Source organism: Rhinopithecus roxellana, chromosome 18 (assembly GCF_007565055.1).
Source record: "Rhinopithecus roxellana isolate Shanxi Qingling chromosome 18, ASM756505v1, whole genome shotgun sequence".
NCBI classification, from domain to species: Eukaryota; Metazoa; Chordata; class Mammalia; order Primates; family Cercopithecidae; genus Rhinopithecus; species Rhinopithecus roxellana.
This window is the reverse complement of record NC_044566.1, coordinates 81,468,261-81,491,726: the sequence shown is the minus strand read 5'-3', so window position 1 is coordinate 81,491,726 and position 23,466 is coordinate 81,468,261.

The window sequence follows — 23,466 nt, the reverse complement described above, 5'->3', positions numbered from 1 at the left end:
TTTTTTTTTATAATTAGAAAAACCTATCAATTCATAGTTTTAGGAATCCAATACATTCAAATATAATAAATTTTTAAAAATCTGCACCAAAAAGAGAAACTTCACTGCAGAAAAGCAAAAGAGAAAATCCTACTTTCAAGGATAAAGTGAGGGTGGAGGCATAGATTACATTTAAATGAATGGTAGTGAGATTAGTAAACCAGAAGGAAATGGAACATTACACAGTCTTTCCTCATATATGTATATATGAGTATATATACATGAGTATATATATGTGTATATATATATGTGATTGTATATATACCATATACAATATAAGATTGTATGTGATACATATATATACACACAACACGATCACATATGGCTTATATGTATGGTAGTCTTAAAACTTCATTGGGTTTACAAAGTGTAAAATGGAATATATGTAAACTGAATTAATAAACATTTATGTTTTGTGATTTAAAAAATTAAATTTCAAATAAAATAATGTATATGCAATACTTAAATTCTTCCAGAGAATAGAAATATACAAAAAAAAAAAAAAAAAAAAAAAAAAAAACCCTGCAAGAAAGACATTTTACATCATGGGTTAGTAAACACAATAATATAAATGTGCATTTTTCTTGCAATTTATTTATAGTTTCACTTCAGTCTCAGTTAAAATCCTGAGGATTTGAGTAGAAATTGATAAACTGATGCAAACCATGAAAATGCAGGATGTCAAAGAATACCTCCCCAAATAAACCTACACATATATGGACACTTCAGGTATGGCAGAGATGGTACAGGGATAGCAATAATCACATCTTGGTCATTTCTATAAAATTTACTGGAAATATCAGATTTCCATATGGAAACAATGAAATTTGACTCCTACCTCAAATCTTAAACACAAGGAAATTCCAGGTGGATTCAATACCTAAATGAAAAGTAAATTTATGAAACATTTAGAATGTAGAAGAATATTGTTTGCTTAATATTTATGAAATTATATGTTTTTATAAACTCCTCTGTAATATAATATGAGTTTTAGTAATCTGTTTTTGCAATATAATTTTACTTTTTTAAGAAAAATAGATACATATACATAAAAATGAATTACAATTAAAATGTTATTTAGATATGCTTTTTAAAATCGTAATCTTGTTTCCCATGTGTGTTTTGTAGATCTATTTTCAGATATTTGAATATTCCTCTCACTACAGATGACAGCAAATTGGTAGACATTTGATTATATTTTTGATAAGCATTTTTTACACAATTAAGTTACTTTTAGTTACATTCCTTATGTAAGAACTGCAATAATTAAATATTTTCAGTCTAAAAGGTCACCTGATTCTCTAAAGAGTCAGTTCATTCTTAATCTAGATTGTAATGTTTTTCTAAGTACATTTATTTTACTGTGCTTGGAAATTACCATTAAAATTGGATACTTCAGATCTCATAATAATATAGAAATAAAAATAATTTCAAATAATTTTAATATCAGATCAAAAATAATTTCTGGAATACGAATGTAAATACTTAATTTTAATATCAGATCAAAAATAATTAATTTCTGGAATATGAATGTATTTCCCATATGATAAATGTTACCTACTATAATTTCATAGTGTTCTGAATCTGACTGTCAGCATGTGTCCACAGAAAGAAAAGGATCCATCTTGGATTGTTCTGCTGATGCTAGTAAGTTGTATCTTTTGAATCTCATGTTTTTTGATTTTGCTTTTTGTTTCCCCATCCCTCGGAATTGTGGAGAAAAGATCTTAAGTGTTGCAAAAATGATTCCTTTTAAAATGGAATAAAGAAAAGCAATCACTAGTGTACTCTGATGACTACGTAATCCTACTGCCAGATTTCAAAGGGAAGACAAATCTTACTGCAGACAATCCAAATTACGAAGATATATTTCCTCCGGATTACATAATTTTTAAAAATATGAGACCTGTCGGGAAAGGTAAGTAAGTAAGTGGGATAAGAGTGATTTGCATTGTATAAAAGTACTACTTAAATGGTAAATTATCTATCTGGGAATGTACAATAAAATACTTTCTTCCCTGGCCATAAAGGCTTAAAATATATGTAAGATTCTGAACAACTTCAAACTGAAATGGAATTCGGATAACACATCATAATGGATCTTGTAACAATAAATCTAAAAGGTCTTATTACAATAAACCGCCTTGAAGAAAATTTTGTCCCCTGAATATGCTACATAAAAAGAGTAGACTTCACACAATTGTGTGTTAGAAAATAAAATAATGAACTCCTCTAGACTAGAAGAATAAAAAGCAATAGTGACATTTTAGTACTTCCTAAGAAAATTGTTGACTGAAATAGACTTTGTACATTGACTCTGTCTGTATACACTGAAATTTCACCAGGTGTTGGATAGATAACTTTAATATGGCTTGCCCTACACTCACAGTCAGTTCAAGGAGAAAGTGTTTGGAATATTCCCAAGTGCTTGTCTCTTATATTGTTCAATGTTTCATGGTATAGTTAACACCATAAAACAATAGACTATGATTTTCTACAAAGTTCATTGTAATGGGCAATCTTCATGATATAGCATTGCAGGATACACTATTCCCTCCTCTTTTCACAGGACCACATCACAGTTAGTGAGAAACCCTCCAACATCATCATGAGGCACTACAGCAGGTGGCTCTGAGCCAACTCAGCAGAAGTGCTGCTTGAGACTCTCCAATAATGAATTCTAATTGGGTGGATTATTTGTTCTGCATATTTGGTTTCCCTGAGACCATGATGGGAGAACTGTCAAGCAATTTTTAAAGGTGTAATTGGCTGCTGCTGCTCCAGAACCTTTTTGAGTTTCTTACATGCCAGGAAAGTCCCATGAAAAGCATTAATGCTTAATAGACTCCTCTAAAAGTCTTGAATTCAGAGGAAGAGCCTATGTTTTCTATTTGATAAGCCATTATTGTCACATAAAGGGAGTAGAATCACAGTCAGAAATAATTTTAATCTCAAAAATACTTAAATCAATTCTCTCAGTGCCATAAATATATTTTCTCATAAGCTATACACTCAAAATTTGAATTTTCAGCAACATTTTCTTTTATTTTGGAGTGCACATACCTCTAGAATAGTTTTCACAGTAGGAATGCAAATTTCTGGCAATACACCTGCTTAAATTATTTAATTTCAGAATCTAGTCTACTGTGGAATTCTACTAGTAGAAATCACAGTGCGTATGACATACAGGGTTATCTTTCATCAACAGATGGTAGAATTTCATATGTTCCTTAGAATTTCAATATTAATCCATGTTACCTCTGTACTATTTTTTTTAAATGTTATCACTCAACTTTATATTAGAGATTGAAAAACTATGGTGCAGAGACAATATGAAATTTTTTCAAAGTTACAAACATTAAAAAAAATGTTCAGTATTGAAATAGAGAGTGTCTGGTGCCAGAATCCATGCATTTAATCATTATGCTACAGTGTTTCACCATTGTGGCTCTTAGTTTTGTGTTTTTATTAATATTAATGTAGTTGATGATTAAGTTACCTATGACATAACTATTCTTATATGTTAGATGGAAGCATATTAGTAAAAGCATTGTGGAAGATACTTGTTATTAAAATAAAATCTGATGTCAACGAAAAGGTCACCTGTTAAAATGATGTTGATCAGGGATGTTCCTGTTTGAGTGGGTTCCTTTTTATTTGAACATACTAAAAGAATAGATTGTATAATTAAAATAGTTTGAGCCTAAGTTAAAATCATAAACACATTGATTTTCAATTAAATCAAAGAAAATTGAAGAAAATGGTAAAACAACAAAATGATAAAGATATTAAATAAATTGAAAGTAAAGATTTAAATATTTATGTAAAACAAAGTTGCTTATCTTTTCATCTTCGGGTGATTGTGTCACAATACAACGTAATTATTTTTTAGCTTTCTCATGAAGAAATGCTATTTTTCCCAACTTTCAATTCATAAAAAACCTTATTAGGAAGAGGAAAATATACAAAATATTTGAACAGATACCTCATCAAAGATGATATATGGATGGCAAATAAACATACGAAAAGATACTCTCTATCATATGCCATTAGGGAACTGCACATTAAAAGAACCAAAAGACAACATAACAAGCCTATTAGAATTGCTAAAATGCTGGTGAGGATATGAAGAAACAGAAACTCTTATTTATTGCTGGTGGAAATGCAAATATACAGCTACTTTGCAAAGTAATTTGGCAGTTTCTTACAAAGCTAAGCATACACTTACCATATTATGCAGCATTTATGCTCTTTTGTATTTGTCTAAATAAGCTGAAAACTTATGTTCACACAAAAAGCTGCAGATGAAATTTTATAGCAGATTTATACAACTGTCAAACATGGAAGCAAACAAGATATCCTTCAATAGGTCAATAGATAAACAAACTGTGGTTGATTCATGAAACTAAATCTTAGTTCCAAAAAAAAAGTCGATCAAGCCATGAAAAGATATGGAAGAATTTTAAATGCATATTGCATATATATTATATATATTACATACAGATAGATAGATAGATAGATAGATAGATAGATAGATAGATAGATAGAGATAGAGATAGAGATAGAGATAGAGATAGAGATAGAGATAGAGATAGAGATAGAGATACAACTTTGTCTCCAGTCCCTGGTACAGAAGGCCTGAAATTCTTGCAATTACCTGAGGGAATAGGGGTGCTAAGAAAATCTTTTGCTCTAATATTTGGTCTTGATCCTGGTTCCTGACACAGAACTTCTAATCACTTGGATTTTCTTGAGTAATAGGAATGTCTTTTGTTCTCATGAGGTGACCTTGGTAGGCCCCTGGATGGGAACTGGTAACTAAAAAGACCAAGTTATGATTAGAAGCTTAAAATGTTTAGCCCCACTTTTCATCCTCCAGGAAGGGAGAGAGGAGCTGGCTATGGAGTTAATTACCTGTCATGCCTACACAATGAAGCCTCCATAAAAATCCCTGAACTACAGGGTTTAGGAACCTCTGCATATGTGCTGAGTACATATAAGGTGTTATGCCACAGAGGGCATGAAACTTTCATAAAATAAAATATTAAACATAAACTCAACTATATTAACAATATTAATATTTAATGTGAATGGATTAAAAAAATCCAACAATATGCAGAAAACTTCAGCTAAAAAATAAAAGAAAACCAAAAACCATGATTTGCCTATGTGTATACATAGGAGGCACATTTTAGTTTCAAGATAGAAATATATTGGATGCAAATAGATGGAAAAAACGTATATTATGTAAACTGCAATCACAAGACAGCTGGAGTGGCTACATTAACATACAAATAAACTTTTTGTTTTTTTTTTTGTTTTGTTTTTGGGGACAGAGTCTTGCTCTGTTGCCAGGCTGCAGTGCAGTGGCACAATCTCAGCTCACTGCAACCTTCATTTCCCGGGTTCAAGTGATTCTTTTGCCTCAGCCTCCTGAGTAGCTGGGACTACAGGAGCGCACGACCACGCCTAGCTAATTTTTGTATTTTTAGTAAAGACGAGGTTTCATCATGTTGGCCAGGATGGTCTCGGTCTCGTGGCCTCATGATCCACCCACTTTGGCGTCCCAGAGTGCTGGGATTACAGACGTGAGTCACCATGCCCAGTCCAAATTAACTTGAAAACAGACAAAAATATTGTGAGAAATAAATATGAACATTTCCCAATGACCAAAGGGTAAATCCACAAAGAAGGTATATCAATTATAGACATGTATACATCTAACAAGAGAATACCAGAATACATAACATAAACTAATACAAATGAAGAAATAGACAATTCAAGAGTAATAGTTAGAAATTTCAATAATCTACTCAGTAATGGATACAAGACAAAAGATCAATAGGGAAATAGGACATTTAAAACTGAAAACCAACTAAATCTAATCGTACAGAATACTAACGGTAACAATGACAAAATATACATTCTTCTCGAGTGTACATAGATGATTCTCCAGCCCATAAACTAGACTATAAAACAAACTTCAATACATTAAAAAAAATAGTACTCTGACCACAGTGGAATAAAATAAAATAAAATAAAATAAAATAAAATAAAATAAAGCAAAATAACAACAGTAGGAGAGGAAAATTTTTGGAAACTTACAAATATGTGAAAATTAAGTGAAACACTTTTAAACACTTTTAAACAATTGGTCAAATAAAAAAATCAAAATGAATTTTAAAAATATTTTCAGAAGAATGAAAAGACACAAATATCAATACATTTGAGAATCAGCTAAAGTATATTGAAAAGGAAATTGACACTTACAATAACTAGATTATGAAAGAGGAAAAATCTCAAACTATTAATCTAGTCATCTACCTTAAGACACTAGAAAAGAAAAGCAAACTAAACCTAAATTAATGAAATTAAACATAGAAAAGTTGTATCAAAAAATCAATAAAATGAAAGTCTTATTCTTTTAAAAGATCAGCAAAATTGATAAACCATAACTAGAATAACCAAGAAAAAATTGTAAAGTTAGAAATGAAAGAGGGGATATTAGGATTGCCCTTACAGAAATAAAAGCATTATAAAGGAATGATAGAAACAATTTTACAACAACGAATTGGAAAGCTTAGATAAATAGACAGGTTCTGAAAAAAAGAAAAAAAAAAACACAAGCTACAAGAGACTGAAGAAGAAATAGCTATCCGAATATACCTATAAAAAATGAAGAGTTAGAATGAATAAAGAAAACCTATCCTAATAGGAGCCCTGGCCCAGTGGTTTCACACTAAATTCTAGTACACATTTAACAAATAATTAATTCAAATTCTTCACAATGTCTTTCAAACACACAGAAAAAAATGCATGCCAACTTATTTTATGAGCTTAGTCTTACCCTGATAAAAAGATCCCCGAGAAAGAAAATTATAAACCAAATCTCATATGTATATAGATGCATTCATTCTCAACAAAATCATCAAACCAAATCTAACATCAAAAGAAAATGATGCACCCTGATAAAGTGCAACATACCTCAGGGCTGCAAAGATGGATCAAGATGAGGAAATCAATCAGTATAATGCATCATATTAATAGAATAAAATACAAGAATTACATCATCATATCAGTTGCAGAAAAGCAATTTGACAACATCTAAATCTCTTTGATGATTAAAAACCACTCACATAGTAGAATATTGATGAATACACTCAATGTGATAAAGGTCATCTATGAAAAACACACAGCTAACATCGTAACATTGCATTTAGTGGTGAAAGACTGACATTTTCCTGTTAAGGTCAGACAAGGTTTTCTGCTCTCACTACTGATATTCAACATTGTATTGGGGGTTGTAGCCAGAGCAAAGAGGCAGGGAATGTTTATCTAGATTGAAAAGGAGGAAGTAAAACAATTCGTATTTGGAGATAATATTATCTTATGCAGTTGACCCTTCAAAACAACCTAAGTCTGAACTGTGGGGTCCATTTATATCACTTGTATATGAATATTTTTGCAATAAAAATACAGAAAATGTGTCTGCCACTCCTGCTTCCCCTTCCACCTCCTCTATCTCTCTTCAATCTCTATCACCCCTAAGACAGCAAGAACAACTGATCCTCTTCATCCTCTTCCTCAGCCTACTCAACATAACACAGTGATGAGTTACATCTACGTAATGAATACTAATTATATTTTCTCTTCATTATGATTTTCTTGATGACATTTTCTTTTTATGGCTTACTTTATTGTAAAAATACAGTATATAGTATATAAAGCATACAGAATGTGTGTTAATTGTTTATGTTATCAGAAAGGCTTCCAGTTAACAGTAGGCTATTAGTAGTTTAGTTTTGGGGGAGTCGAAAATTATGCATGAATTTTCAACTGCATAGAGCTCAGCACCCCAGCCCAAACATTGTTCAAGAGTAAACTGTATATAGCAAATCATAGGGAATCCGTTAAGTAAATTAAAATTAATAAATTAAGAAAGTTTGCAGGACACATAGTCAATACATGAAATCATGTGTATGTTTATATATTAGCAATGAACATTCTGGAAATAAAATTAACAAAGTAAAATAGCATAAAAAAGAATCTAATACTAGGGAATAAATTTAACTAAGATAATACAAAACACATACCCTGAAAATTAGACAATGTTATGGAAAAGTAACACGTAAATGGAAATATATCCCATGATTATGGGTAAGAAGACTTAAAGTTGTTAATTTGACTGCAGTATGATCCTTGAGTAACCTTAGCTGACCCAGTTTCTCTCCTCTCTTCTTGATTGTGATTCTCGGAATAACCATAGATTACACAGGAAACGCATACTGAAATGGGGAGAAACTGCCTGAAATAGCCCAGACTTTGTTCCTGTGACTCCTCGGGAACCTCACATCACAAGTTAGGGAAGACTGCTGGGGACAACCTGGCTTCTGTTTCTGTTTCCCTAGAAACAGGATGTCCTTCAGTACTTTAGCCAAACACGTTTCCTGTAGGTTATAAAACCAAGGGCAGGCTATTTTCTGAGGTACCTCAGCTGGGCCACAAGTGGGGCACATGCAGATGAAACTCTATCTACCCTTGGCAATTTTCCTGAGCACTGGGGTACTGGATAGTCATGAATTTTGAGTTTCCATTGTCTTTGGCTACCTTTCTTCTATCTGTAAATAATAAATCTGCTTCATATAACTTGGCTTGTGTGTGATCTGTGTCATCAGATCTGGGCAAGTAATAAAAGTGTAACTCGAGTGTTAGTGGACTGAAATTTAGACTACTCTTCCTGAGGGTTGGCATGGTGGTGATTTTTGCTAGCTTCTGTGCAATGTAAGTCTTCCCTTAGGATTCATAATCAGTGAACCTACTTCACAATGGCAATATTCACCAAATTTGATGTATAGATTGAATGCAATCTCTATTAGAACCCCTGCTGACTTCTTTCTTAAAACATGGCAAGTTGATTTTTTAAGTTAATGTACAATTGAAAGGGATTCAGAAACCCAAAATAATCTTGAGAAAGAACAAAGTAGGAGGCCACTCATATTACAATTTCAAAACTTACTTAAAGTAACAGTAATCAAGACATTGTGTTAGTCACACAAAGAAAATTTTATAGATCAATGGAATAGAATGAAAATGTAAAAATAAACTCTTACATCTATATCTAACTGATTTTGTATAGGTGTAACAAGACCATGTAAAAAAGGAAAGAATAGCCTTTTCAACAAATGCCGTGAGACAGGTTAGCCAAAGGATGAAATTGGGTCCTTACCTCACATCATATACAAAAATTAATTCAAAATGAATCAAAGACCTAAATGTAAGAGCTAAAACTATAAAATTCTGAGAAAACATTGAGTGAATCTTAATGACCATTAATTTGGCAAATGATTCTTAGATTTGACACTAAATGCATGAGTCATACAATTTTAAAATATAGATAAATAGAACTTCAAAATTTTAAAACTTCTATATGTCAAAGGACTGTCACTAAACTGAAAAAAAAAAAAAACACTAGATGGAGGAAAGATTTCAAAGTCATTTATAAGATAAGTAACTTATATTTAGAATATACAAGGAACCTTCACAATACCATTATAAAAAGACTAATAATCTGTTTTTTAAAATAGGCAAAGGATTGGAATAAACATTTTTTTTTTCCAGAGCAAATATACAAATGACCTATAAGAACATAAAAAGATGTTCAACATCTTTAGTTTTCAGAAAATTATAGATCAAAACCACAATGAGTTTATAGTAGTTATTAAATAAATAAATGTTGAATTAATGAAAGGTTAATTATAAATGGCTATAGTAGATAAGAAGAAGATATAAGAATCAGAATAAGATACTAATGAAGTTGAAAACTATGCAAGCAAACAAGTTGGAAGCATTGAAGGAAGTTACCAGAGTGGAATTTTGAATTTGAGGTTTTTTTTAAATTTATGGCAAATAGCAAAAATTAATCTACACACACATCCTTATGAGGAAAGCCATAGTCTTGGAGTAATGTTTCAACAGACAGTAAGATTTCCATTGAGATAAAGAAGTCAATATTCTCAAAACAGTTGATATTAGAGAATAATTTTCTCAATGTGAGATGACACTTTGGTGAGTTTAGGGAAATATATTAAAGAGGAGTGCACATTCAACTAGAGAGAAAATTTACAAAAGATTATGAGAGTAGCAGTTGAACAATTCAAAAAAAAAAAAAAAAAAGAGTATTCATGTACTGGAGGCAAGAGAATGTTTTTGAGAGGCATCATGAATTTAGTCCCAATTGTCTGTTGAAGAAACTGGAGGAAAGGAGGCAGTCAAGAAAAACAGGATTCAGCTGCACTTTGGTAATCATGCTCAACTTATACTTTAAACATATTTAGCCTGAAGTTTGTAGTTTCGAGAAGCATGTTAATTGTCATCACATGATATAAGTAGTCTTTTCAGCTTCCATTAGTGAACTCGCTAATTACCAACTCTATAAAAAGTCCACATTGGAGGGGGAGCATCAATAAACTTAAGTAAAGAAGAAGAAATAATAACTTTATGGTGTGAGAATCTTATTGTATTAGTCACGGAGTTGAACCAGTAGGAGATTAACTGCAGTACAATTAACAGTGGTGGAATTCTAGGAATCTGTTAGGGTGTGTCCCCAGCTCATTTTCCCATATCACATAGGATATGACAAGACCAATACTAAATAAAGTAAATGTAGAAGAATCTGGTTTGAATGCCCAAACTCATAGTCTCATCATTTTGATTGAATTAATTCATCTATATTAAATGAGATATCAGTGTAATCAAATATGAAATTTGCTTTAAAATGTATTGTTACATTATGTTAAACATAATGCTGTGTTAAAACACATAATTGAAAAATGGGAAGGTTTTAATAATGGCATCAAGCATGTGATTATTTTCTGTAGTTATTAATTTTAAAATTGGCTGCAACATTGTGTTAAGGATACAGTAACAGATGGGGATTTCCCTACAGAGAAATTTTAGTTTCGCTATACAACAAGATTGATTGGCCTCATCAAGAAAATGTATGGTAGGTCAGAAAATACAGTCCTTTGGGGCTTCTTAGTCATTAAAAAACAGATGAAGTTTTCTGATGGTAAAAATTCCAAATAATTTTTCTTTCTAAATTTTCTTGAAAAGAGTGAAGTCTGAGGCTTGGAGGGTAGAAGACAAGAAAATTCCTTGGAACATTAAAGAAGCACCTATGCCATTTCTATGTTTTTTTAAAAAAATGAAATAGAATTAAGTATCACCAGGAATGGTGTCTAGTTACTTCGTTTTTTCTCATAAAGAGTATAAGACCACTATTAAATCTCTAAGTAGAAAATATTGCTCTTATAGGCTTTATTTCTATGAGTGTACTTATAACAAATCATATCACATATGCTCTAGGATATGAATCTAGTTTGCATTCCAGTTTCACTTATCATAAAAAAAGTAAAAATAAAAGCCGCCCATTTCAGTTAAAACCTTACTTTTAAAACAGCATGAAGAATACAATTTTATTTTTTTATTTTAAAATTTACTTGGAGAAAATGCCAAATGCACATAATAAGTTGGTTTGATACTAAAGGTCAAATTTGCAATGCATATAATGCCAGAATGAGCTTAATTAAAATATCATAAAAATCTCATTTATTGATGAGTTTAGTTCATGTTAGTGGCTTTGACCTTAGACTAGCCTCAGGCATCTTTCAAGTTGCTTGCTTTAACAGGCTATGAATGCCCAAACCAGTTCATTATTGCATATGATTTATTTCGGAAATGTGGTGTTGAAAGACAGAAGTCACCAAACTTCCTAAATGTTGATCTGCTTTTCCTCTTCTCTAATCATATAGTGATCACAGCATTGATGTTTCACTTTAAAGTTTGTACAGTTCAATTATCTAAAGAGAGATGATTTCATGAATTCAGCTAAGAATATAGGGCTGTTGTTTGGTCATCTCATTTTATAACCCAAAAATGATTAGGAGAACAATAGAGAATTATATAGATTTTTAAAAAATCTCTCATTCTCCGTTATATACATGTAAACATACATCAGAAGTTAGCAAATATTCATTTTAAAAGCTAAATAGGGCCAAGAATGGTGGCTCACACCTGTAATCTCAGTACTTTGGGAGGCCGAGGTGGGCAGATCACTTGAGGCCAGAGTTTGAGACCAGCCTGGCCAACATAGTGAAACCCTGTCTCTTCTAAAAATACAAAAAAAGTAGCTGGGTGTTGTGGCACATGCCTGTAATCACAGCTACTCAGGAGGCTGAGGCAAGAGAATAGCTTGAGCCTGGAAGGCAGAGGTTGCACTGAGCCGAGATTGTGCCACTGCACTCCAGCCTGGGCAACAGAGCAAGACCCTGTCTCAAAAAAAGAAAAAAGAAACAAAACGAAACAAAACAAAACAAAACAAAACAAAACAAAACAAAACAAATGGTATACAGTTTAAATCTGTAGGCTGCACTATCACTGTTACAACATCACTATTCTTTCCTCTCAAGGAAACTAAAAAAACAAAAATCAGTCATAGACAATAAGTACATGAATGTGCATGGCCACATTCTATGAAATCTATGTTTATGGAAACAGGAAACTGCTCAGGGGGCCAAATTCACTGACCTCTGATATACATAATTCATCTTTACTATTTCAATGGCATTGGACTCTAGTTCTTCCGTTAAATCTGAAGGTGAATGTTAATGTTCCTGGGTGTTAAAATAAGGACCCAAGACATCTATTCAATTTATGTGTATTTAATGTTATTTTACTTTTTCTAGATTTAATTGACCAACATGGACCAATTAGATTCCTTTCATTATCATGTCATAGACTTCTTTAGCATATCTCTTTGTTGAGATGGGAAAACTGCTAGAAACCTTGCATGCCCTTTGCACCTTCTTGCTGGGACAGCCAAATAAATGTGCAAGGTCCTGTCTACTTTTCACTCAGTCCATTTGTCCTGTGTTTACAGCAAGCCATCTTGAGGGATAAGGTTATGTCTATGCCAAGATGAAAATCAGACTTACTTCAGCCTTCTATAAAAGTGATGATTCCAGAAGCTCAGTGCTTCTCCCCTCCAAAAAATTCTACCGCATGCGCCGGCATCACAACAGGCATTCCTCATCCGTGAAACATCAATAAGAGAGCTTGTTAGGTTTTTAAAAAGATAAAATCTCAGACCCTGCACCGTTCTGAACAATTTTGGTGACAAGGATGTGATAGTTCACAGAGATATGGCTTCTTAGAAGAGAAGAGATGGACAGAATGGGCATAAAAAGACTCTCCAGGACTCTGTAGTGAATGTTCAGGAGTATGGGAAGGCTGGGTGGCAGAGAGTGTCTTCCACTGTCTCATCTGTTAACGAATGTTTAGAGGCTAAAGAGGGAGAGTTAGAACTGAAACCAGCCTCCTGATCGATTGTTATTCACTCTGTTTGGTTGTTCACCACCCTTAGTTGTTACTCACCCTCCTTTGGAAAAGAGGAGGAAAGAATGTGATCACCACAATGGTCTGAGACCTTAAAGTAAAGGCAATATGGTTGTGGCTGCTGAGTCAAAGATCCCCAATGTTATAATCAATGGTGTCAGCAATAATGATAGAGATGAACCAAATCCAGATGTTCTTTTGGTTCATCTCTATCATTATGTTCATTTGTTGAAAATATATAGCCACTCAAACCTTGAAGTGAATGAAAAGTTTTACTTAATAGAGCTAAGCCTCTCTCTCCCTCTAAGCCTTCTGATGATGGCCTCCTTGTCTCCCATTATTTTGGGTACTTTAAGGAAAACACTGAGAATCCTGGAAAACTTGGGAGGAGGGGAAGGACTCAAACTGTTATGGCTCTATTGTATATAGGCACCAAAGCATCAGTATACCCCCTCTCATGGGGGAAAGAGATGCTGGATTCAGGAGGCTGAAAGTGTTAAGAACTATGAGGAAGAACTTTGGTGAATGACAGGACCAACATGTTTCTTGACTCTGGAGCTGTTGCCAATGACTTAGCCTTCTGAAATTTCACTTGAAAAACTATAGTATGGCAGATTAGAAACATCCTTTTCTGGGGCCACAAACTCAAAATAAATTGCTGCTGCTAATTGAATCATCTGAGTCAATTCTGTAGATACTAACATCAAGGTCCTGCTCTTTAAATGAGATAAACTGGAATCAAGTTTCTGATCAATCCTATTCTGTAAAGAATGACACCCAATAAGGCATTTCTATCATCAGATATATCTTTGTAGACTTGGTATAATTGCGTCAGACCTGTGTAAATCAGAATTTGTGTAAATCAGACTTATGGTTGTGTTCATTAAGATAAATCACATCCCTGGTTAATCCAACTCTCTGCCCTTCCCATGCCTGGACTGACAAAGTTATTCATGCCTGGTAAACACACACACACACACACACACACACATGCGCGCGTGCACATTTCTTATTTCAAATTGATGTTCAAAAATCTTAAATGAATCTTTACTTGTGCCTGATACTATTTTCTTAGCCCATTAACTTTCACAATTTTTAAATATGTTCTCCTCTTTCTTCAAACTTTGAATCATCCTCTTATTTTAAATTGCAGCTGACAATCTTGCTTTCTAATAGACAGCAAAATTAATTGCATAGAGCCATCTATCTGCACCTGTCCTTATATAGTTGCCTTTCCTTTCTTCTTGCCATGATGAATTGTAGCACTAAGATCCTAGATAATATCAACCTCTGCAAAAGTATCCTAGATTCCATCCCCTCTTGCTTTCACACCCCAGAATTTTCCCGTTTATCCTCTGTTATTTCTTTCTTTCTATACTGACTTACTCCCATTAGTGCATTAAGATGAAAATTTGTTTTGTATCTGCCTCTTTTTCTAACTAATCCCTCATTTCTGTCATTTTTACTTGAAAGGATTGTCTAAACTTGTCTTCAACTCATTAAAATTACATTTCATACTCAACATCCTACCCAAACTGCTGTGATCAAGGTCATCAATTACCTCCACTTTACTAAATGCAATTGTAATTGCTCTGTTGTTATCCTTCTTGAACTATCTGTAAGCACTCAGATTTGCTAATTACTTTTCCTTTGTGAATAATGCATTTCCTTGACTTCGTGGAGAGCTCATCTTCTACCTATATTTATTATTTCTTTTTTGGTGACTTTTCTGTTTCCTCTTTGTTTCTCCCAACTGAATATTTACATTGGTCCAGGGATCAACTATTTGATTATTTTTCTATCTATACTCCCATGTTTGTTTATCTTATATAGTCTCCTGGCTTTATACACCATCCATGTGCTGACTTCAATCTAGTGTTCTCTAAATTTCTAATTTGTATGTCTAACTACCCATATGACATTTCTCTTTGGATTCACAGTAGGAATCTCAAGCATAGCATGCCCAAATCTGAGTTTCTTTTATTTCTCTCTAACCGTGCTCCTCCTCCTGTAGTCTTCATCATCACAGCTAGTGATAATTAGTCTTTTAACTGCACACACCTACACCTGGTACACCTGAGTTTTAACCTTGACTCTCTTTCCTCCTTCTTTTTGTTTTAACTTCTTGCATCTGGTCCATCAGGAAATCTCAACATTTATTTTTAAATTATATTCAAGATGAGACTACTTCTCACCAAACTCACTGGTAGTATCCTGACTAAACCACTGAGTTTTTCTATAAAGACTTAAAATAACCTAATTATTGTTCTTCCTGTTTCTACCCTTACTGCCTTAAATTTATTCTCAACATAACCATCAGACTGATCTTCTCAAAACACATATATTGTTATTCCTCTGCTCAAGGCACTCAAATGACATCCCATTTTATTCATATTGATAATACTACATGATCACCATCCCCATTAGTTCTTAGAACACAACATTATACTTTTGCTCACTCTATTCTCTCCACGTGGGTTTTCCTGATGTCCCTCAAACCTTCCAGTAATGGTGTAGCTCCATACTTGCTCTATTTTTCTGCTTAGAATAGTGTCTCTTTGCTCTCCAGATAGCTACTTCTCACGTTTAATCAGTTTGTTTTGCTAAACTCCTTCTCAGTCAAGCATTTCCAGGCCACCCTAGGCAAAACTGCAACCCTCAAACATGTTTATCAGGACCAAATGTTGCTTGAGTGAAGAATTTATATCTGCTTTATTTCTTGGCTTATCCCTACGGCCCAGAATGATGCCAGAAATATAATAGGTTCTGAATATCTGTTGACTAAATCAATCAATTACCTGATACAAAACATAGAAGAAAATATATAGTGAACAATGCCATTTAATACAAACAATATGAATAAGTGCCCAAAAGAAATATTGATAGGTATGGAAAAATCTCTACAAATCTCATAGAAAAAAGTGTAATGAATTTTAAAAAATACTATGTTCTGATATTTCAATATCAAAAATGCAATTTTTTTCTAATATGTTACAAAAAGTCTCATATGTTCTCAATAAAAAATATAAGGATGTCTTATTTTTGGAACCACAGAGAATCATTCTAAAATGAATTAGAAAAAATAAACAGGAATGGCCAGTGAATATTTTTTAAAATGTGATCAAGCTATACAAACCCTGATTGAATTTAAAACTTGTTTTAATATTTAGCATAATAAGGTAATGGAACATGAAGAGTAAGACAAATCAATGGAATAAGATAAAGCTTGAAGTGGGATCGTAAACATGATTTTACACACACACATCTATACACAAAAACAGATACATTTTTAGTGTATGATAAAGATAGCATCTTAGTTCTATGGAAAGTTTATTTAGTCTGTGAACTGTGTGCTGTAGGTCTGCAGCAAGATAAGTAGCATGTGACTAAGTTGACTGTTTAGTCCTGTTTATACATTTTTCTCATAGCAAGAAATGAAATGTACAATGAAATGTACAAGGCAATGCACTACATTATGATATAAGCTTCTTAATTTGTTGCAGACCATTAAGAAAAATTATGTAGTTTAATGCTTTGAATACAGGGCCCTGGAGAATTTATTTTCTTCTCCTTTGAGCCAGAATATATTTTTGTATATTTTAACAGCCTTATTAAGGAATGATTGACATAAAACTGCATGCATTTAAGGCATACAATTTCATAAGATTTGACACACCTGTGAAGTCATCATCACAATCAAGTTTTTGAACATAACCACCCCCAAATTTTCCTCATGCCCCTTTGTTTTATTACCCCCAACTCCTGCATTCCCAGCCAACCATTAATCTGCTTTCTGATTAGTTTGCATTTCATAGAAATGTATATCAATGGAATTATAGAGTAGGCACATTTTTTTTTCTTTTTTTGTGTGTGGTTTCCTTCACTTAGCATAGTTACTTTCAGATATATCAATGCTGTTAGTATGTATCCAATAGTTTGTTCCCTTTATTGCTGAATAACATTCCATTTTAAAGGTATATAGAGGTTCTTTATCCACTTATCTGTTAGAGAACATCTGGGTGGTTTCCAGTTTTTGGCTACTGTAAAAAAGGTTGCTATGAATGCTCATGTATACATCTTTATATGCACTTCTAGTGTCCATGTAACATGATACAACATTATGACATAGTTCTAGCCATATATTTAAAAAGTTAAATATATGCTTATATGTTATCCAATTATTTCACTGTTAGGTATTTATATCCATAAAAAATTAACCGTTTTGATGTAGCTATATTTATTTCAGTTACTTTATCCCTGTAAATGTACTCACAATGTAAAAATGATATAGGTACAACTTTATACATTGCAGCATCATAATTTATGACAGATTGGAAACTACACATGTGCCCATTGGTAGGGAATAAACTAATTTGAGGTACACTCATATATGGAAATATTATCTATCTAAATTCATAATTTAGAAACAGTTTTAGAGACTGACATCAGAGGATCTCCAAAATATGTGCAAGGTACAGTACAACGTGTCAAAGAAGAGTGAATAATATAATGAAATAATTTTGGGGAACAAAAAGGTTTCTAAAAATAGTAAAATTATTTTTATTACTTTGATAAACCATATTTACCTAGAATGTTAACTTTTATGGCTTTACTGTGTAATTTCTTAACCTATAAGTTTCATTATAAAGGAATCATTTTGGCACTTCAACAGCAAAACTGTAAGAAAGGAGGCAGCAGGATCATCATTATGTATCATCATTGTGTATATATATTTGCATATACACGTGATGTTAGATGGACTAATAGTAAAATGTCTACTCATTTATTCATGTTACAAAACCACAATACCATTCCAGTAGAAAAGCAAAGATGGATGTTCACTAACATTTCTATTTGTTTTGTGGTTAAAAGGAACATTAACCAAGAATCATATTATCTTAATCATTTTAGAAATGATCTAAGAAAAATATTTATCTTCCTAATGATTTCAAGAAAATAAATTTTACAGTATAGACTTTTAAAAATTGTAAGTAAAATTACTTATGGTATTGTTGAGGATTGATGCATTTTTAGTTCAAAATACTATATCATACATCTGTGGCATTTTCTAAATAGTTCATATTTTAAAGCAATTTTAGAAAAAAATCACTGAATGCAATATACTAACACCTATAAGATTTTGGAGTATAATCTTCAATTCTACTTTCCTTTGTGTTAGAAATAATTGACAGAGGAAATTCATCAATTTTGACAATTTAAAAAAACACTTTTTTGAATGTTACCTTCTTATTAAAATGGAAAGTAATTTGCCTTATTATTTGCTTAAGAAATTGAAAATAGTATGTCTTTAAATAGAGTTTGTAGAAGACATGTGGTAGCCTCACACTACCAAGACTTCATGTGAAATTATAGCTTCATGAAGACCTCTAAAAATCAGCAATTCAATGTTATTCTGATATAGTGAGATGGAATTAACAGGAATCTGCTAAATTACAGCACCATTAGCCACAACACCTGTTTTATTTCATGCAGGATTCCTTTTTAGCAAATGACCCTCCACATTTTTTCTAACACTTAGAAAAATAAAATAAATAACTGAGTTTTATAACTCTGAATGGGGCAATTTGAGGGTCAGTTTTTAGTACTTTATACTACCAAAAAACATATATTGATTAGCTATTTCTTGCTAGACCATTACATAGCAGGTCAGTGTCATTAGTTCCAATTTATTAATAATGTCCTTTGGGTCTAAAATGGCAAAATGTGTTGGCTGAATCTATCAGGGAATTAGCCAAGCTCTCAGGTTGAGGACTCAGATAACCAGTTCACATCCTTAGCTGGGCTAAGTCCATTAAACACTCACACTTGGTAGGTCAAGCAAATAATACTTTCACGTCAGCAGAAATTAGTTCTAATAGTAGGAAAAATAATCTCTGAAAATAGATTTGCTGGACACATCCATTTTTACACATTATAGACTTGCCAACTCAGATGAAAGCTACAGTTTGAAAATGCATGTATGTGAGAATATAAACTACAATCCATCCTCAATATTTATTCGACTGTTTTATTGACTATGGTTTACTAATATTTTAATATGCCAAATGTGGACTTTTAAATCATGTTTAACGTCAAGTGTAACCTACCTTTAATAGTTGATAGAGATTTTAAAAATGAACATGCTGAGATAGCATTTAGCTGATCTCTTAGAGTCTTTTGAAGAAAGACTGTTTATAGGCTGGGGGTAGGAGATGGCTGACTTAACTGAAGAAAAAAAAAAACACACTGCATAAAAAAGAGAAATCATTTCACAGAGGTATCGTATTTCCAGGAGCACACAATCTGAGAAATATCCCTTTTAAATCTCTTTATCTATTGGGCACACTTACTGACTGCCAGTAAGCAACCTTAAACTTGAAATGTAAAGAAAATGCGGGAATCAGCATCACAAGAGAGTTATGATAGGAAAACATTAAGCAGAGTAGAATGCAAACAAGCAGTGCATGGAGAATGCACTGTGTTCTTGTAAAGAAGAGGAAGTATCAAATAAATTATGTGTAAAGTAGTAAGAATGCGTAAGAAAGACATGAAGGAGAAGAAAAATGTAACCCAAAAAGTATTGCAGTTAATCTAACACAAGCCTAGAGATGATAATTACAGAAAACAGAGCAACTTTCTAACATATCTGCAATAGTCTTGTAAAGTGCATTAATAAATGTTACAAGAAGATAGCAAAGATAAGGAACTTTGATATGTCTTTGGTAGCCACTATGTTTGCAAACTATGATAAGTAACAACATGAAGGGCTTAGTGTTTAAAATTAATAAACTCTTTAAAATTTTGTCTTTAATTGATAAATAATTACATATTTATAGGGTTTGGTGAGATGTTTCAGTACATATACATATGGTGTAATAATCAAATCAGAGTATTTAGAATATTCAGTCACCTCATACATTTATTATTTCTTTGTGGTGAGAACATCCAAAATCTTTTCTTCCAGGTACATGATAAAGAATGAAATCCTGTAATTTACAGCAACACAGATGTACTTGGAAGACATTATGTTAAGTGACATAAGCAAGGTACAGAAAGACAAATGCTTGACCTCATTTATATATATAGAGTTTAAAGAAGCTGATTTGAAAGCAGTAGAGAGTAGAACAGTGGTTACCATAGCCTGGGGAGGGTAGAAAGGAGAGGGGAATAGGGAGAGATTTATCAACAGGCATAAAGTTATATTTGCATGGGAGGAACAAGTTCTGGTGTTCTATTGCACAGTAGGGTGACTGTGGTTAACACTGTACATTTAAAAGGAATTACCTTTAATATGTTATTTCTTACAATATATAGACTATAATTAATCAAGTAATATCTATTTTAAGTGTTTAAAAATCTGGTTATAATCTTATGAACCTATTTATATTAACATATTTAAAAGGCAATACTAATTCTGAAAACACAAAGATGAATTGATTATATCACAAATACCTGCAATTTAGTGAACTAATATCTTCTTGGTTGCTCGACTTAGGTTTAGATAAAATAGCATAAAGTAAACTTTCTGGGTAGAGAAGGAGGTTTTTGTTTTCTTTTGTTTTGTTTTAATAGGATGCATATCTAAATTTCAACATATAGATAGATACATAAAGTGTGAGAAAACCTTAAAAGTTCAACATGTATATATTTTGTTATTGTATTTGTATTATGAAAGTCAATAAGAGACATTCTGAGATGATGACTTCAGTGTCATCCACAGAAATTTTTGTATTTAATGGACATTCAAATATATGATCATGTTTTGCATTCAATCAAATACTTGTATCTGATACAATGTTATTCAGACTATACATTTAGCCATATAAGTGACATATCCATGGTTATATGTAACATTCCATAAATTCTGAGATAAAAATTTCTCAACCTTTAAATGTGTGAAGTAATGAAGTTCAAAGTTAGTGGCATTTTAGTATTATATCATAAATAGCCTGCTTTTTAGCTTTAAATTTAAAGTAAATTTATTTTCGCATATAAAGATATGTTTTAAAATGCTGTACTTGTATTTAAAGAAGTATTTTATCTGAAAAAGATTTTGTAGAGCAATTATCAATAAAATCAAACAATTGTAATTTTAGATAAATTTGAATAAAATGAAATAAAATATCAATGAATTTAGCTGAATTTAATTTAAATATAAATAAGCTTAAATCAAATTTAGATGAACTTAAATATACATATATAAATATATATTACTTATTCATAATAGCAAAGCAAAACATAAAACATAAAGGATGGAATTTTGTTTCTTTTCTTGTTTATCATTACTTCTGAGGTTTCATGATTTTTTTTAAACGTTATCTTTTATTTTAGACACAGGGGGTGCATGTGCAGGTTTGTTTCATGGGTATATTGCACTCAGGTAGTCAGCATAGTACCCAACAGGTAGTGTTTCCACCCATGTCTTCCTCCCTCCCTTCCCCTTCTAGTAGTCCACAGTGTCTGTTGTTCCTACGTTTATGTCTATGTGTGTTTAAAGTTTAGCTCCCACTTATAAGTGAAAACATGCAATATTTGGTTTTCTGTTCTTTCATTAATTATCTTAGGATTATGGCCTCTAGTCCAACTATGTTGCTTCAAAGGACATAATTTCATTCTTTTTAATTGCTGCATAGTATTCCAGGGTGAACTTTTTCTTTATTCAGTCCAACATTGATGGACACCTAGGTTAATTATGTGTCTTTGCTATTGTGAATAGCTTTTTGATGAACATACAAGTGTATGTGTCTTTTTGGTAGACTGATCTATTTTCCTTTGTGTGTATATCCAGTAATGAGATTGCTGGGTCAAATGGTAGCTCTGTTTTAAGTTATTTGGGAAATTTCCAAACTGCTTTCCACAGTGGTTGAACTAATTTACATTCCCATCAACAATACATAAGAGTTCCCTTTTCTCTGCAGCCTTGCCAGCATCTGTTTTTTTTTTTTTTTTTTTTTTTTTTTTTGACTTTTTAGTAATAGCCATTCTGACTGATGTGAGCTGCTTTCTCATAGTGGTTTTGATTTGATTTTTACCGTGATGAGCATTTGTTCATGTGTTTGTTGGCTTTGTGTATGTCTTCTTTTTAGAAGTAAATGTGGTTGTTTTTCGATTGGTGATTTATTTTCCTTATATGTTCTGTACATTAGACCCTTGTTGGATGCATAGTTTCTGAATATTTTATCATGTTCTGTAGGTTGTCAACCCTGTTGATGCTTTATTTCACTGTACAGAAGTTCTTTAGTTTAATTGAGTCCCACTTGTTAATTTTTGTTTTTGTTGCAATTGCTTTGAGAACTTAGCCAAAAATTATTTGCTAAGGTTGATGTCAAGAAGGGTGTTTCCTAGGTTTTCTTCTAGGATTTCTATAGTTGAGCTCTTACATTTAAATCTTTAATCCATTTGGGATTAATTTTTGCATAGAGTAAAAAGCAAGGGTCTAGTTTAATTCTTCTGGATTTGGCTATCCAGTTATTCCAGCACCATTTATTGAATAAGGAGTCCTTACCCCATTACCAAAACAAATCTATTGATACTTCAAAATGCAATGGAATTATATGACAAAAAGGTAAATAGAATTGAATAAGAAATGGCTTATGTTCTAAATATTAGATTCCTGAAAAAAATCATTTGTTTAAAAAATTATTCGTTTTAAAATTCACATTGCTTATACATTATTTTTATTTTTAATTGAAAAATAACAGGCTTATATTAACATACATATAGCTAACATACATAAATTATATCTGCAAAGCATGAATTGAAAATATACTTTACATATAATTTTAAGACCAGAAATAATGTTAGTATTGTATCATATATAGCCTGCTTTTTAGCTTTAAAGTAATTTCTTTTGGCACGTGAAATAAAGATGTGTCTTAAAATGATGTACTTTTATTTAAAGAAATATATTATCTCAGAAAAGTTTGGTGGAGCAATTTTCAATAAAATAAAACATAGAGCCATAGTATTTTTAAATTGTGAAATTATATTTCATCATGAATACTATATCATTCAATGACTCAACATTTTACTTTT